General features: G+C 44.3%; 1 protein-coding gene across 2 annotated transcripts in view; it reads left to right on the forward strand.

Moving 5' to 3' along the window:
* Positions 1–799: 799 nt before the first annotated feature.
* Positions 800–18,286, forward strand: part of prr36b (proline rich 36b) — an 88,114-nt gene continuing 70,627 nt past the window's right edge. For both annotated transcript variants that reach the window (XM_080446078.1, XM_080446079.1), the window contains exon 1: positions 800–1,260. The gene's annotated coding sequence lies outside the window, so the exon portion shown is untranslated. The remainder of the gene's footprint in view (positions 1,261–18,286) is intronic.

The following is an 18,286-nucleotide window of genomic DNA, read 5'->3' on the forward strand; positions in this document are numbered from 1 at the left end:
TTTCCTATACAGCTTTAGAGTCTCGCAGTGTCGTTCATTTTATTTTAAATCAACTTTATTTCCACGAGACAAGCAAGTACACAACAGTTTGTGTATGCAACAGAATCATAAACAAACTCACACAATCGCAAAAAAAAACTGCATAGTGAAACTTTTGGTACTAAAGAAGCTATACTTTGATGCCAATACCTAAAAGTTTGAATACAAGGACTTTTCTTTTTATATTTCTACTTTCACCGCTCACAAGGAGGGGGAGGTGACATCATCCCCCCCTGATTTGAATAAAGCCCAGCCCAGCCAGGGGCCATGCGATTGGACAAACCAAGTTTCCTCCTGTTGGTCGTTGCCTGCTATTCATCCATCTCCTTTCAGTTTCTCTCTCCTCCTCCTCTTTCTTCTCTTGCCTTCTGTCCATCCATCCATCCAGCCACTGAAAGAGAGAGAGAGAAATAGAGGGAGGGGGGAGAGGGAGAGAGAGAGAAAGAGAGAGAGAGAGGGAGGGAGGAAGGGGAGAGAAACAGAGACAGACAGAGAGAAATAGAGAGTGAGAAATAGAGAGAGAGACAGAGAGAGGGGGGAGAGAGAGAGAGGAGGGGGAGACAGAGAGAGGGGGGACAGTGAGAGAGGGAGACAGAGTGAGAGACAGAGAGAGGAGGATGAGACAGAGACAGAGAGAGAGAGAGAGAGAGAGAGAGAGAGAGAGAGAGACACAGACACAGGGAGAGAGAGAGAGAGAGAGAGAGAGAGAGAGAGAGAGAGAGAGACACACACACACACACACACACACACACACACACAGTGAGAGAGGGAGTGACTGATAAAGCGCCCTGCCTTCTTCCTCTGTTCTTTCTTTCTGGTGCCAGAGAGAACAGAACAGAGTGTGTGCATCACGGTAGACACACACGCACACACACAAGAGACAAGTTTCCTTCACATTCCTCCTCCGGTCTCTCGGCTCCATTTTGGTTCGATTCCTCCTTGAACCCTTTCACTTTCTTGTTCCTACCGGGGAGGACAGTGAACAGGAGAGCGGGGATTCACACTGATCGTAACCGGGGGGACAGTGAACCGGAGACCGCACCGCACGCACGCACACACGGCTGCCTCACATTGATAGTAGCCAGGGGACAGTGATCCAACCGGAGAGAACCTCAGCTCAGAGCACCGGGGGTTCACGCTGATCGTAGCCGGGGACAGCGAACAGAAGACCGGGGCTCCACACTGGGCGTAGCCGGGGGAGGATTTGCTCCACATTTCTAGGTAAGAAAGACGAATGAAGACAAACTGCTTTAGCCGCCGTGCTAACGATCACGTCTAATTGATGCCGCTAATTTGATTAAATTATTCTTTAATAACGTTGATTATATTGATATACCCCCCCCCCCCCCCCCCCCCTCCAACGTGTGTAAATGAATGTTTTTTTTATTCAGTCGATGAGCTTTTGGGAGTGAGTTTGATTCATTGCACGCAGGGGCACTGAGGGGCGGTGGTAGCTGTGGTCCACAGCGTTAAAGAAGGAGTTCTCCTTAACGCTATGTTACTTTTCGGCTGTTCCCCGCTATGCTCGCACACCCACGCTAGCGCAGCCTGTCGTCTGTAGTAAAAAATATATATATACACGTTCGCTACTCACTAAACCAAATACGGGTTTAAGATGTTGAAAGCCTACTTTCCTTAGTGGGAACACTCCGAGCCCCCCACCGCAAAAATACTTTTTTTTTTGTCCAGAAAATAGAATATTTCAACGGATGGAAAACATTTTGAGTTGCTCCACTGCGCTCCCTACAGATTTGGTTAAAGGAATTGTTCTATTGACAAGATCTGTAGGGGGCGCAGTGGAGAAACTAAAGAATGTCCATCCGGTGAAATATTTTCTTTTCTGGACAAAAAGTGTATTTTAGACGTGAGGTGGAGGGCTCAGAGTGGTCCCACTAAGGAGAGTAGGCTTTCAACATCTTCCAACCGTCTTTGTTTTGCTGAGTAGCGAAAGTGTATTGTTTATTTTTTACTAAAGACGAGAGGCTGCGGCCGCGGGTGTGCGGGCAGCGGCTAGAAAGTAACATGGGGTTAAGGAGAACCCCTTCTAATGCTATGGACCAGAGCTAGGGCGGTGGCAACACACACACACACACACACACACACACACACACACACACACACACACACAGAGAGAAAGAGGTTAGATTAAGACACACACACACACACACACACACACACACACACACACACACACACACACACAGAGGTTAGATTAAGTAGATGATAATAATAATATGTGAGTCGTTATAGTTACATATTTGTACATCTCTCTTTATGAGATTATTTTAGTGCAGTGCTTCTCAAACATTTCAATGTCGAGGAAGAACCCCTAAAAAAGGCCTCGGACCCCCCATTTGAAACGATTTTGTTGCAAACTCTATCGATAGATTTGTCAACGTTATTTTGAAAATAGCAGATCTACAAGCTCACAGCTTGTGTGAGCTTGTATTGTAGAGCTTTTTTTTTTTGCAAACGGGGGGCTTTTAAGTGTTTAAAGTCTCATTCACCCCCCCCTTAAGGAGGACCCCTATAGGGGTCCCCGGACTTCACTTTGAGAACCACTGATTTACTATTGGCTGTTCCCCTTTGTAACTATCGATCTAATATATCTCCCTCATTCTCCATCTGCATGGCGGATGTCCATTGTTCTGTCTGTCTGTCTGTCTGTCTCTGTGTGTGTGTGTGTGTGTGTGAGAGAGGGTTGGTCTATGCTATGTGTTAGTGAGCTTTGTCTGCAAGCGACGCCAACGTGGTGGCGGGTGTCGCTTGTGTGTGTTGTGTCATTGTGGACCATGTAAGTATACTGTGTGAGGCTGCAGGTGACATCATAATGATGTGGTCCTTCATAAGGTCTGGGGGCAACACGTGTTGGTTCATATAGGCTGCTCCTCATTGTCATTATGGATCAATTATTAAACCATATCAGCTGCTGATGATGGGTATATCAACAGAGTGGAGGAAGTAGCTACTCTGATTTTTTTTCTTTTACTTGAGTAAAAGTAGCACAATGTAGAAATACTCAGTTGCAAGTAAAAGTTAAGGATTGGTATCCAAATATGAAAAGTACTCATCATGCAGAATGGTCCATTTCACAATCATATTATTGGATTGTAATTAGTAAATGCATGCATGTGTTGTGTTCATCTCTTTATTGTTGCAGCTGGTTAGGTGAAGATGGGGCTGATTTTAATTACTTTGTGCTGCTGGGTAGTACCTAATACATCATCATTTACCACTTTATGTATGTTTGGTATTAATTGGCTAAAGCTGCAAACAATATCATCAATAATCAATGTAACTATTTCAACTAACTTGTATAACTATTTTAACTAATTTATGCAAACAGGGGGACTTAAACACGTCCCTGATGTCAGAGGGGCAAATAGAAACAGTATATTTAAGTAATTTTTCTGCATGTTATTTTTCTGCTATCTTAAGTTGTCACTAAACTACACTATTGGACGGGGGAAATGTAACATAATTAAATATTTCATTGAAGTCCTGACTGTGCTGGATTTGAGATGTGTCACCACTAAATGTAGTGAACGTACACTATGTTGGTATAGGGCTTGTGTCTTGCACTTGGCACCCTTGCGCCAACGCTCGAAAATCCTGAGTGATCATTTGTAACTCTGAGAGTGTACATCTGTGCACGCTCAGAGTTACAAATGGCAAAATCCTCACTGAGGATTTTACTGTGTATGTGAGAGACAAGAGACAAGAGCGCCAGCTTGCCCTAAAAAAACTGTCAAGGCATGTTTAATAAACTGCACCCATGCAAGGATTGAAAATCTTTCCCCCCCACACACACACACACACACACACACCCACACGGCCAATTCCTTTAAACCCCCGAGGTGTCAAAGAGAGCAAGGCTGTATCCACTGTTAAGAAGATCAATACTCTGCAATGATCTACCGCAGGGTGTATTATTGATGCGACCGGGGGCCTAGATTGCATCCCAGGGCGGTTTAATATGAGCACTTATCATCACAGGCTGGTCTTGCAGGGCCCGGACACTGTCCGGATTCCGGACGGAATAATATCAACCGGTGGGGGTCTGTAGCCACTGTTGTTTCACTAGTGGGCTTGTAGATCTGACATTTTGTTTATGATGACATGCTACAAAATATGACAACAATCTTATGAATTTAAGTTGATATTTGTACATCATTTTAAAGATTTTTTTTTTTTTTTTTTGGCCTTTATTTGGGAAAGTAGGCTGACCGGAAATGGGGAGAGAGATGTAGGGGGGGTGACACGCAGCGGGAACGGGAGTTGAACCCGCGACACGCTCTACGGTAGACCGTCACTCTACGGCCCAGGCACAAAATTTAAATACTTGTTTGTATTCATTTTCGTATCCTTTGCAAATTCGCCCCCCCTGGCGGCTTTGAAAAAATGAAAAACGCTGGTCCACCGGATTCCAAAGGGAAAATATTACCTTATTTTTTTAGCTATTTTGGCCGTAGTTTGGCCTACGTAGGCTACTCGGCCTGAGTGACAACCTGGAAAACATCATCTCTGAATGAGAGAATCATGGCTGCCTCACAAATCTCCATACCTGCAGGACGAGGCAGGCATATGTTTGTCAGACAGACGGGCAAGAAGACCTGGCCCTGGACTAATGCAATCATGTGAAATTAAATTTAGCCTCCATTAAAAACCAGCCCCCCTCCCCCCCCCCCCCCCTCCACTCCCCTTTCACGAAATGCTGAGAGAAAAGGTCTTAAGATGGAATTTAAGCCGGTGGCCTGCGGATTCACGTCAGAAGCCATTCGGGGGATTTTGCTAAGAAGATTTGTCGAGATTTATTTTGCTTTTTAATTTGAATGAATAAAGCATTTAATTGTAAGTTAATAAGCATCACCCTGGCTTTAGGCGACAGGAGAATTCCTTTCCATATTAAAAAGGTCTCCGCCGAAAAACCCTGGTGGCCGTTTCTCTGTTGACTTATGAGTATGTACCATATCTCTTTTTAGATTGTGCAAATGTAACCAAACGGACCCGTAAGGGGCCATTTGGTCACATTTGCACACTAGTTAACAAAAGCAATAAAGCTATAACTTAACACTTGAGGATTGTACTGTGTAAATTGTAACTGCGCAAGTCAAGAGTGTGTCACTATTCTGCTAGAGAAGCCATAATGGTGTTCATAATATTTACATTAAAGTTGCACATTATTAAAAGTGATTTCATTTCCAGTGACTAAATGAATACATTTAACCCATTCAATCTGTGTCATTTTAGACTGTAGCTATAACCATTGTTTTATACTTTGGCCATTCATACGAGCTTGCAGATCTGCAATTTTGTTTTGAAAAATCGTGAACATTCTTTTCAAATCTTTGAAGATATATATATTTTTAAAGCGAACATTTATAACTCAATTCTTTGCTTCTGGAGGCCCCTGGAACAAAACATTTTTGATATGGGGTGGTCCGCGGCCAAATACATATCCTTTTGGGAGTCCTTGACATGAAAAAAGTTAGAGACCCACTGATGTAGCAACATAAGTTCTTTCCAGAAAACTGTTAGGATTTTTTAAGACATTTGTTGATGTGTTCCAGGATTCAACGGGTTAACATGCTGCTACCCCCTGAGTGACACCGTCTGATGGAGGATAATTGGTCGAGGTGCTTGGTGACCAGTGTCACCTTGGTTCCTCTTGTGTGGTGTGAGTGTAGAATTGCGTTTTGGGGGCCGATGTTCATTCTAATGGCCCAGTTTGCTTCCAGCTGGCCTTTTTTTTTGGACTCAGTTCAGGGTCCATTGGTTATAGAAGGAATGATTGTTCCATTAATAGGCCTGTGTCGTCCCAACTTGCCCTCAGGCTCACCAGCACCAGTAAAAGCTGCGTCTGTGTGTGTGTGTGTGTGTGTGTGTGTGTTCTTGTATTACTATAATTGTGAGGACAATTTCCTTGGTCCTCTCTCCTCACAAGATAAATGCTGATTTTATGGTTAAAAATATATATCTTTAGAGTTGGGCGTACAATTTCCAATCAAATCCACTTTATTTATAGAGCACATTTAAAGCAACATTGTTGAACCATAGTGCTGTACGCTCAGTAACAACATTTGGAAAAAAGATTCAGGTTGGAGGTGAAGGGTTAGGTTTAAGGGTTGGGGTTCTGGAGTGATGCCTGATTTTATACTTAAGTTGTGTGCAATGGGTCGTGCACCGAAAATAGCTGATCTACAAGCTCACAATGCGTTGCAGTGCGACATGTTGTGACTTTGTAGATCTGATATTTTCGGCTTTAGGGTAGAGAAATGGCATTCACAAAAGCACCCTCACAAGTATAGTAATGCAAATGCGTGCGTGCGTGTGTATGTGTGTGTGTGTGTGCGTGTGCGTGTGACTGACTCAGTATTACCAGCCGACCCCTCCCAGCTCTGAATCCCCCCTGACTTGTGAGGACAAGGACATCTCTGTCCCCCCCCATAGGTCATATTTGGAGAGGGGGGGCGGGTGTCTTCGGGGAGCTGTCCTGACCTTTGCTGTCCCTGTGACATCATGAAGGAACCGTCGTCATCATCATCCTTATTAACCCCATATGAGATGAAGCAACCTTAACGAGCAGCTGCCTGCCGTAAACCATGCAAAGGGGCAGGCTGATTGGCTGCAATCCTCGTTATTGATCTGTTGATGGGTAAATAACGGCTCGTCTTACTTGGGCAGCCAAGGATGTATTTATTATCATTTCTTATCATTTTGGTGATGGTGATTTTCCTGTGGGATTGCAGGGTTCTTCCTGCACGTGCTACTGGAGGGTCCGCTCATAATTCCCGCCTCCCTTCATTTCGACGTCCCAATAGTCGGACAAACGTTAGCTTAACCCATTAAGACCTGAAGCCGATTCTACAAACGTCTTCTAAATCCCAGCAGTATTCTGAAAAAACGTATGTTTCTGTATCAGTGGTGCTCAAACTTTTTCATGTCAAGGACCCCCAAAATTATATGAATTTGGCTGCGGACCCCCATCTAGAAACATTTTGTTCAAGGGACCCCCCAGAAGCAAAGATTTGAGTTAAAAAATGTTCGCTTTAAAATAATATTTATTCAAAGATTTTCACTATTTTCAAAAATAGTAGATATACAAGCTCGTAGTGCCACGCTATGAGCTTGTATATCTGCTATTTTTGAATAGCCAAAGTGTAAAATAATGCTTTTTAGCTCAAATCAAAAAATGACACAGATGCGGGCTGGGGCCAGCAAGAATGTGTGGACTTCAGTTCAAATAGCCTTTTTCATGTGATAATGTGGCCTCCAAGGTGAAGGCTTACTGTATGTGCGACTAGTGTCTTGACTCTTGAGGTGATAATAATGACCGATGGCCGTTGGAGTTTTGAAGTAATTCACACATTAACTACTTAACAATAGAGGTTATTTCATTCGGGGGGTTGCTTGGTTTGAAGGATGCCCCTAAAAGACTAACTTGTCTTGAAGCGGACAGAAACATGTGCGCCAAGGAGATAAAGAGGAGATAAGTCAGCTGTATAGCCTGACTCGCGCTCCCTCCCGTCCGGACATGTAGGCTGGCTGCTGCCCTGGTCTCCATTGGTGGGTGGGTGGGAGGTGGTGGGGGCACACAGACAGTTGTCTGAGCTGGCAGTTGGCGGTGCGGTCCTGTGGTTTTGGACGGCTTGCGTTTGCCAGCAGCTGCAGTAATTTGCCGCGTGCGTTCGTCCGTTCGGAGGCTACGAATTCCTCTGGTGGGAGGATGGATAATGGCCCTTGTTGCTAGGCCTCCACGCTAAGGTTGCTTTTTTTTGGGGGTGCCACAGTTAACCAAACTAATCGATTATTACAAAATATACGATCATTTTTACGAAATAGGCCAATTATTATTATTTTGGGCATGTAAGCAAAATAACTTATTTTTGAATAATCGCTAAGAAAATACTTGCTTTTATTTTCACCACTATGTGGGTGCCTGTGGCTGATTGATTCCCAAATGGTAAATATTAGCCTAACGACACCAGACCAGGCCTGCTTGTAAATGACAGATGGCAGCAAAAATCAATCAATCAATCAATCAATAAAATGCGCAATGAAACTCTTCTTTGTGCAGGCCTTCAACAGTGCAGTAAAAGGAAGAGTAAGAAGGGAAGGGACAATAAAAACACATGAAACATAGAAATGTATATCGTTGCTGTCGGGTTAGAATCTCCCTATTCTAACTTTTTGTGTTTTTTGTAAATGAATGCCCTACTTGATCATACTACAGCGTCACACAAAAGCATCAACAGTATTTCGAGCTTGTAGATCTGCTACTTTTGCTTCTTTTGAATTTGAATCCTGAAAGGTTTTGGACATACAGTATGAGGTTTCCACCCGACAGAGACGATATAAACTAGCAGCAGGTTTATAAAACCATAGTGCCATGTGACATGGTGAAAACGTCCATAAATAAGTATTTAACCCATTAAGACCTGAAGCCGATTTCTACAAATGTCTTCTAAATCCCAACGGTTTTCTGAAAAACGTTATGTTTCTATATCAGTGGTGCTCCAACCTTTTCATGTCAAGGACCCCCAAGATGATATGTATTTGGCCACGGACCCCCATCTCAAAATATGTTATTCCAGGGACCCTCAGAAGCAAACATTTGAGTTAAAAATGTTCGCTTTAAAACAATATATATTCAAAGATTTGCACACATTTTCTTTGCACACATTTTCTCGATTTTTCAAAAATAGCAGATCTACAAGCTTGTAGTGGGCACTCGGTGCCGCGCTATGAGCTTGTATATCTGCTATTTTTGAATAGCCAAAGTGTAAAAAAATGCTTTTTTAGCTCAAATCAAAAAGTTACACAGATGTTTCAGAGCTGTGGAATCGAAAAGGGAACAAGAGTTTGTTTGGAAGCAAAGAGGCATTCTGCTGCGTCAGTCGTCAGCGTTGCCACGGCGACCACCTCTTTGTGTGTGTGTGTGTGTGTGTGTGTGTGTGTGTGTGTGTGTGTGTGTGTGTGTGTGTGTGTGTGTGTGTGTGTGTGTGTGTGTGTGTGTGTGTGTGTGTGTGTGTGTGTGTGTGTGTGTGTGTGTGTGTGTGTGTGTGTGTGTGTGTGTGTGTGTGTGTGTGTGTGTGTGTGTGTGTGTGTGTGTGTGTGTGTGTGTGTGTGTGTGTGTGTGTGTGTGTGTGTGTGTGTGTGTGTGTGTGTGTGTGTGTGCGCAGTGGTGGAAGAAGTACTCAAGTTAAGTAAAAGTACCAATACCACAATATAGAAATACTCTGTTGCAAGGAAAAGTTCTGTATTCACATTTTACTTGAGTAAAAGTACAAAAGTGTTGGCATCAAATTGTACTTAAAGTACCAACAGTACTCATTATGCAGAAAGTCCCATTTCAGGTTTCAAAATGTATGAAGATCTTTTGAAAATGGCAGATCTACAAGCTCACAACGCGTCACTCTGTTTCAAACAGCTGAAGTACAAAATTGGGCTTAGTTGGTTAATGCATGCTTTGTCTTAATATTCCAAATCTGCAAAGTAACTAGTAACTAACGCTGTCAAATAATTGTAGTGGAGTAAAAAGTACAATATTTACCTCTGAGATGTTGTGGAGTAGAAGTATAAAGCATAAAAAAAGGAAATACACAAGCAAAGTAAAGAATACCTCAAAAGTGTGCTAAGTACAGTGCTTGAGTAAATGTACTTAGTTACTGTCTACGTGTGTGTGTGCGCGTGTGTGCGTGCGTGCGTGCCGCCCCAGACCAGAGGCCAGTCAGTGGGGTTCAGAGATGATGTCACAGGCTAGACGTGCGGTCGGCCCTCTCGTACTGTAGACATGGCATGCAGCAATAGGCATGCATGATGCCACAATGCTGACAACAATGACCCAACCCAGCACTCCTTTTAGCCACTGGTAGGGCTGTGACCATTACAACATTTAAGATGACCATTCATTGTCAAATACCGGTGTACAAATAATTGCGATTAACGATTTAATTGAGTTCTTGGCATTGAACATATGAATAACTGTTTAGCCTTTTAGGCTTCGTAATCAAAAGTATAACATTTTAATTTTTTATCCCGTGATGTTGTAACCCTTTTTTTCACCCAGTGCCAATTGCCTATGTAATCCTGGGCGCTACTCTCCCTCTGCCAGCCTAGTCGAGAGCCCAGAACTGAGCTCATTCCTCCTTCAATGCATGAGGAGCTAGCAAGCCGCTTCTTATCACCTGACAGGGGGGAGTTTCCCCGGTAGGATGTAGTGGAAGGAACCAGTTCCTTTCCCCTCCATCAGGCGCCCCGGCTGACCAGGGGAGGCAGTATAGAGACCAGGATTACAGCATGTTTTTTGTGACACAGGGAGAATACGCAAACTCCACACAGAAAGGCCCTTTCACCAAGGGTGAAATACAGACGTATTTTATAATCGCATACTTTCCCAAAAAAATATTACGTATTGGGCTGTGTTGCCCCATCTGAAAAGATTTAGTGCCAGGGACCCCCATAAGAGAAGATCTGTATTAGGGGGGCACGGTGGCGCAGTCGGTAGCGCTGTCGCCTCACAGCTAGAGGGTCCTGGGTTCGATTCCCGCCGGGGACGCTGTGGGCGCTGGGGGGCGTGTCTTCTCCTCCGCGTCATCAGGTGGGGTTGGTGAAAGGGCCCACTCTGTGTGGAGTTTGCATGTTCTCCCCGTGTCTCCTAGGGTAGTTAATACCCTCACAAAAACATGTAGTAATCCTGGTCGCTATACCGCCTCCCCCATGACAGCCGGGGCGCCTGATGGAGGGGAAGGGAACTGGTTGGAATAACGTGTTCCTTCCACCCGCTACGTCCTACCAGGGAAACTCCCCCCTGTCAGGTGACAAGAAGGTCAGTTGGCTCTCATGCATTGAAGGAGGCATGAGCTCGGCCCTGGCCTCCCTGGGCTGTGGGGGACTGGTGTAGTGCTGGTGTAGCGCCCCCAGGATCACTTAGAAAATTGGCACCGGGTGGAAAAAAAAGGGTTACAAAAATCGCGGGATAAAAATTTAAATTTTCAAATTATTTTCAACATTTCAAGGCAAAAATAAGCCAACATTGTGAGCTTGCAGATCAGCTATTGATTGACCCCTGGGGGTCCCAGACCCTATACTTTGAGAACCACAGCTTTCTAGCCAAACTGCAGCGTAGGGATCCACCCTGTGTCACCAAAGAAAAAGGCTAGTTACCACTCCGTTACATCAGCTTTGTTGCCGTCAAAAACGCAGATGTGTTTTTGGGGCGTGACGAGAGAGAGAGAGAGAGAGAGAGCGAGAGAGAGAGGGAGTGTGAGTTCATGGCCCCGTTGCAAGCCAGCCAGCTGTTTTTGTGGCAGTGCTTTGATGCCAGCTGTGTGCTCGGCGTGTTATGGGAGAACGAGACCGAGAGAGAGGGAGAGAGAGAGAGAGAGAGAGAGAGCTGCTAGTTAGCTGCAGTCCGCAGGTCCTGGCGTGCGCGTTGGACCATAACGTAACATCCAGCCAAACCCCGGACCGGCTTGAGAAGGATCAGGTTCCATCTGGGACACACGGCCCTCCTCCTCCTGCCCCGCTTTAGGAACATGGCCGACCTGTAATCCTCTTAACTGTGCACAACCCTGGGCTTGGCCCGCTGGTGTAACCCCCCCCCCCCCTTCCCACACCACCACCCCCATCCATCCATCCATCCATGTGCGAAGAGAATCTCAAGAGAGTACCTGAGGTCTGTCGGGTCAGACTCCTACGTACAGTCAGGGTTTGCCAGATCTGCTTGTTATAATTTCCCCGCAATATATTTGAAAATAGCCGATCTACAACGCGTCGCATCGCGACGCGTTGTGAGCTTGTAGATCTGCTATTTTCAAATAGCTGATGTATATGTTAAAAGTGCTCATGTGGCCCATAGTCGCTTCTTTTGGGGCTGGTTTTCCTAGACCTGGTTGCTTGTTTCTCTCACAGAATCTGGCAACACTGCGTACGGTACGTACGTCGTTTACGGCTCTCTTTTTTTCTTCTCTCTCTCTCGCTCTGTCTAGCTCTACGTGGTGATGACTTCAGCCCTATTTCACAGCTAGTGGAAATACAGCAGATCCACTAGTGGAAATATAGCAGATCCACTAGTGGAAATATAGCAGATCCACTAGTGGAAATACAGCAGATCCACTAGTGGAAATATAACAGATCCACTAGTGGAAATATAACAGATCCACTAGTGGAAATATAGCAGATCCACTAGTGGAAATACAGCAGATCCACTAGTGGAAATACAGCAGATCCACTAGTGGAAATACAGCAGATCCACTAGTGGAAATACAGCAGATCCACTAGTGGAAATATAGCAGATCCACTAGTGGAAATATAACAGATCCACTAGTGGAAATATAGCAGATCCACTAGTGGAAATACAGCAGATCCACTAGTGGAAATACAGCAGATCCACTAGTGGAAATATAACAGATCCACTAGTGGAAATATAACAGATCCACTAGTGGAAATATAGCAGATCCACTAGTGGAAATATAACAGATCCACTAGTGGAAATATAACGGATCCACTAGTGGAAATATAACAGATCCACTAGTGGAAATATAACAGATCCACTAGTGGAAATATAACAGATCCACTAGTGGAAATATAACAGATCCACTAGTGGAAATATAACAGATCCACTAGTGGAAATACAGCAGATACACTAGTGGAAATATAACAGATCCACTAGTGGCAATAGCAGATCTACAAGCTCACAGCGTGTCGTCGTCACATCGCGCTTGTTTTGAAAACTTGTGATTATGACATATCCCAAAAAATAGGGATGCCAGGTTACAACTGGCCTGTCTGTCTCTCTCTCACTCACTTGCTCGCGCGCACACACACACGCACGATGGTAGTATTGATCCAGGAGCTGAGACAGCAGCTGGTCCCAGGTCTGCTCTGATCTCATTTATCTCCATGGAGGAGCCTGTCTGTCTCATATAATGGACACACAGCCTGCAGCAGCTCTTCAATGCACTAATTACTCCAACCTTCGCTTCCCGTCGGTCTCTTTCTCCCTGCGTCTGTCTGTAGTTCATTTTAAACTATTCACTGTAACCTTTCCACATTTCTTTTGAAAACTTATCTAAACCACGGTTATTATTTGCGAGTGCCTGCCCCCGACACTCAGAATCAGAATCAGAATCAGTTTTATTGTCACATCACAGGTTTACAAGGTAAAAAAGTGGGTGAAATTCTTTTTTGTACATCGTTCCCATCGCAACGTTAGTTTCCATAGAAAGAAGAGGGGGGGGGGAGAAGAAGAGGGTGGGGGGCAGGTGGGAAGGAGATCAAAAACAAGAGAGCAACAGAAGGCCAGACAAGTTATCTACATATTTACAAATTACCTGAGATAATAAATAAAACTAAAAAAACTAACCAGAATGATGCAGGCATCAAATGTACCGGAAATGTATTCATTTACGTTTTTTTAAAGTTTATACAGACAATTTCTGAAAACATTGTTGCGTTCCAAAATGACGTCGGCACTAGGGCCCTGCAGCGTTCGTTTTGGTGTTTTTAGTTTCAAATTGAATTCTGGAATTCTGGGAATCGCAGTTCAGCAGACAACAGAGCTCCCAGAGGCGTCACCAAAAAGACTACTAAAATGGATGCTACACACAGTGGGACTTGTAGCCTATATTTCCATCAATTTGCAAATCACACAACCTGAGCCAACTTAACATTTACAATCTAGGCTTTTAACTTAATTAGCCTACACCAAGAGCCCACGTCGACAATAAAAAGGACCGCTATTGGTCAAGATAGCAGGAAAAGTCATCATTATTTATAGCACAGAAGAGTTTCCAACTCTGGTATTGACATTAATTCTCCATAGGAGACCATTTTTTAATGTTATGTCATGACATGTCATGTAATTGTTTTGTTGCCTATGCTGTTTTTATGCCTTGCTTTTAATCTGTAGCACTCTGAGATTCGTGAGAATGTAAAGTGCGTTATAAATAAAATGTATTATTATTTATTATTATTATTATGACTGTTCCACTAAAGTAGCGAAATCTACAAGCTCACAACTCATCGTATTGGGCGCTTATATATTTTAAAAATAGCATATTTTTTAAAAGAGTTTGAATATCTTTGAAAGTTTGGGAATATTTTCACCTATAATGACATGCCCAAAAGTTTAAGTCTGTGTGTTTTTGAACTGGTGAAAAGTGTTAACTAGACTAGAGCCTGTGACTAAATAATAACGACATTGCATCCATTAGAACACAGGTTCTTGTTTTCCATTTCCTTTTATGTTAAATATGGTCGCTGTCGGGGGAGAACAAGGTTCTCCCCCGACAGCGACCATATTTAACATAAAAAAACACGTCTCTCCTTTTAGTTTTTCTGTAATTTGCCAATTGTGTTCTTACTCTCTTCCTCGTTCTCTTGTAACGCCAACCTTTGTGCCTGCTCTTGCTCTCGGCCTGTCTGTCCGTGTCTGTCTGTCTGTCTGTCTGTCTCTCTCTCTTCCCTTGGGAACAAGGGATAACTGCATTAAGAGGAAGAGGTCCCCTGCTTGCTGCTCACTAATGCACTTCCTCCTCTGTGTCTCTCTCTTGTCTGTCTGTCTGTCTCTCTCTCTCTTGTCTCTCTCACACACTCACTCACTCACTCACTCACTCCATCTGTTGAATGGCAGCAGCAGACCTAGTGCTGACTATCTCTACCTAGGCCTGTCACAAAAATTATTACATAATCACCTAATCGCTATTATTTGAGATTATCACTATTCTTATTGCAACACATATATTAACCACTTCAGCCCTATATATATATATATATATATATATATATATATATATATATATATATATATATATATATATATATATATATATATATATATATATATATATATATATATATATATATATATATATATATATATATGTCGGCCATTTGAAAATAGCCGATTTACAAGGCAAGGCTCTCTCATTGAGAGCTGCTATTTGTGTACTTTCTACTTTTGGTACTTTTTTAAACATTTTGAATTCCGGACTTTTACTTGTAACAGAGTATTTCTACATTTCAGTATTGATACTTTTACTTAAGAAACAAATGGGAGTACTTTTTCCACCACTGATGCTCTTTTATGATACTGTTGCTTGTCCTCCTCATAGCCTCTATCTGTACCCCCGGTTGATAGCAGGATGGTTGCCGCTCCCTCCAGACTGTGGTAAAGACTACTATGTTACACTATTATTGGGGGGCCCTGGGGGGCCCCTTCTTTATGCACCTCGCTCTTTTGGGGCATTGTGTTGGGGAGTGAAGGACCTCAGCCCTGCCTCCCTATTGTATGCTCTGCTTTCTGGGGCACACTGAGGCCTCTGTTAGTTGCCACCAGTGTTGCCAGATTCTGTGAGAAACAAGCAACCAGGTCTAGGAAAACCAGCCCAAAAGAAGCGACTATGGGCCACATGAGCACTTTAACATATACTAGATCTGCTATTTGAAAATAGCAGATCTACAAGCGATGCGACGCGTTGTGAGCTTGTAGATCGGCTATTTTCAAATAAAATATTGCGGGGAAATTATAATAAGCAGATCTGGCAACCCTGGTTGCCACACTCTCTCTCCTTCTCTCTCTTTCTCCTCTGTCTCGCTCTCCTCTGCCTGCCTCTCTCTCTCTCCCCTCCCCCCCAGCTCTTTTCGTACCCCGTCTTGTCTTTTTGTCACCTTTCCTCGATGCCTGATTTATACTCTGATACACACACGTTGTGTTGCTCACTGGAAACGGCAGATTTGCGAGCTTGTAGATCTGCTTTTTTTCGACACGTGACGTCATGACGTTGCTCTTGCTCCCTTTCTCTCTCCTCATCTCTCTTTCACTTTTCCTCTCCCTCCCTTCTTTCTCTGTCTCTCTCTGTTTCTCTGTCTCTGTCTGTCTCTCTCTCTCTCTCTGTCTCTGTCTCTCTGTCTCTCTGTAGTCTTCCTCATCTGTCCATCTTCCTCGTGCATCTCTCTCTCTCTCTCTCGCCCTCTCTCTCTCGCCCTCTCTCTCTCGCCCTCTCTCTCTCGCCCTCTCTCTCTCCCTTTCTCTCACCCTCTCTCTCTCGCCCTCTCTCTTTCTCTCTCCCTTTCTCTCGCCCTCTCTTTCTGTCGTAGTAAAACAGCGGCGCTAGCTAGCGGAGCACGCTGCGGGCCGTGCGCGGAGGATTAGCATCCGTCATTGTCCAGGGTTAACGAGCTTTGTCATGTGTTAATCTGCCCAGTCCCCGGGTGAGGGGGGGGGGGGTGCTTTCCCATGGTGCACCGGGGCACCGCGCACACTGCTCGCTCTGCGCAGTATGATTATATGAGCACACATGTACATTACAGTTGCATGTGTGTAACACACCCCAGGATTCGAACTGGGGCCACACTGCGCGAGAAGGGACATTGACTGACCGAAGCCAAACATCTTATCCGCTAGCCTAAAGGGGAAGTCCCCACTTGGCCTGGGAGGAGATATTAGGGTTATAGGGTCTTCAGACAGAGGCTCTCTGAGCCACTCTGCTTACAACGTGCGTTTTTTTTGCCGGCTGGATCGTCCCGCCCCATTGCATCGCCCTGTTGCATCGCCTCCCCCCGGGGGAGTGGAATCTGAACACGTAGGTTTTGAATTTCTGTGGTGTGTGTGTTTGGGGGGGGGGGGGGGCATATTTAACTCTTGAAGACCGGGAATGCATCTGTGTCATTTAAAAACATATTTGGCTATTAAAAAATAGCAGATATACAAGGTCATAGTGCGACACTGAGTACCGCGCTATGAGCTTGTAGATCTGCTATTTTGGAAAAATCTTGAACATTTGTGCAAATCTTTGAATACATATTTTTTTTTTGCAATTGTAAAATATTTTTGTTCCAGGGAATCACCAGAGGCAAAGATTTGAGTTACAAATATTCGCTTTAAAAATATATATATATATATTCAAAGATTTGCACACATTTTCAGGATAAAAAAAAAAAATCAGATCTAGAAGCTCCCACGCTACTATTTTTTGAATAGCCAAATAAATCTAAAGTGACACAGACACGTTCCCGGATTGTATGGGTTAACCCCCCCCCCCCACACACACACACCATCGTACCCCCTTTCCCCTCTTGTTTAGTGTGTGTATGTGTGTGTGTGTGTGTGTGTGTGTGTGTGTGTGTGTGTGTCAAGTCACTTGTTGAGCGTGAACAGCGGGGGGGCAACGAACGTATCGACACGTTTTTGGATCCCCCTCCAGATCTGTTCCACAACAGGAGAATCCCGGGGGATTAAGTCACCGGCCGGCTCTCTCTGTCTGAGGATCACATGTTGCGGTGATGCAAGTGTCTGTCTCACAATCTGTTGCTCTTTTTGTTTTTTATGTTACCCTCCATCTCTCTCTCTCTCCAATCTACACTGTAAAGTCGTCAGTGTTAATTTAAAGGAGTAGTTCACCCAAAAAAGTACTTATTTTCTATCAGTTACAGACCCCACGAAGCATTGAATTTGTGGAGATTTTTTTCATTTTGTCGCATTCCTGAGCCAATAATTTGATGATAATAATAAACATGCTAATGTATCCGGTAGGAGACACAAAGGAGACTCTTTGTGTTTCCTAGCGACCGCAGGTTGTCAAAGGTTTAGGAATGTGATAAAAACTAAAAAGTCTCCATGAATTCAATGCTTCATGGGGTGTGTAATTGATGGAAAATAAGTAATTTTTTGGGTGAACTACTCCTTTAACTCTGAGAGGGAGGGCAGTCCATTTGGCTCAATGTGTGCACTCTCTCAGAGTCAGACGTGCACGTAAAGGTCCATGTGGGACATGTTGTGGACCCCCCTGGGGGGGTCCAGTGGAGTGTAGAGGACTATAGGTTTGTGTGTGTACTCCTGTCAAAGGAGCTGATTGGTCCCTTGGCAGTAGGTGGAGACAGTTGGCGGGCGGCCCGCTGTGGCGTTGTCACCAAAAAAAACCTGAGCGGGCTCAGACTGACTAATGGTGTTTTCTGAGACCCTGTCCTGCTGACGTCACCCCCCCCACCCCCCCTTTCTCATTCCCTTCCCTCCTTGTCTGTTGGTAGCCTTTCTTTCTTTCTTTCTTTCTTTCCCTTCGCTGTCTTGTCTCAATCCTTCTGCTAGGATTCTTTGTTATGCTCGCTCTCTCTCGGCTCTCTCTTCTTTCGTTACTCCTCTGACAACTGCTTTCTTTATTTTGTTCCCTTCTTTTCTTGTTCCCCCTCTCCCTCTCTCTCTCCCCCTCTCCCCCTCTCTCTCTCTCTTTCTCCCTCTCTCTTTCTC

This window comes from Gymnoscopelus braueri (assembly GCF_963280865.1).
Source record: "Gymnoscopelus braueri genome assembly, chromosome: 13".
NCBI lineage: Eukaryota > Metazoa > Chordata > Actinopteri > Myctophiformes > Myctophidae > Gymnoscopelus > Gymnoscopelus braueri.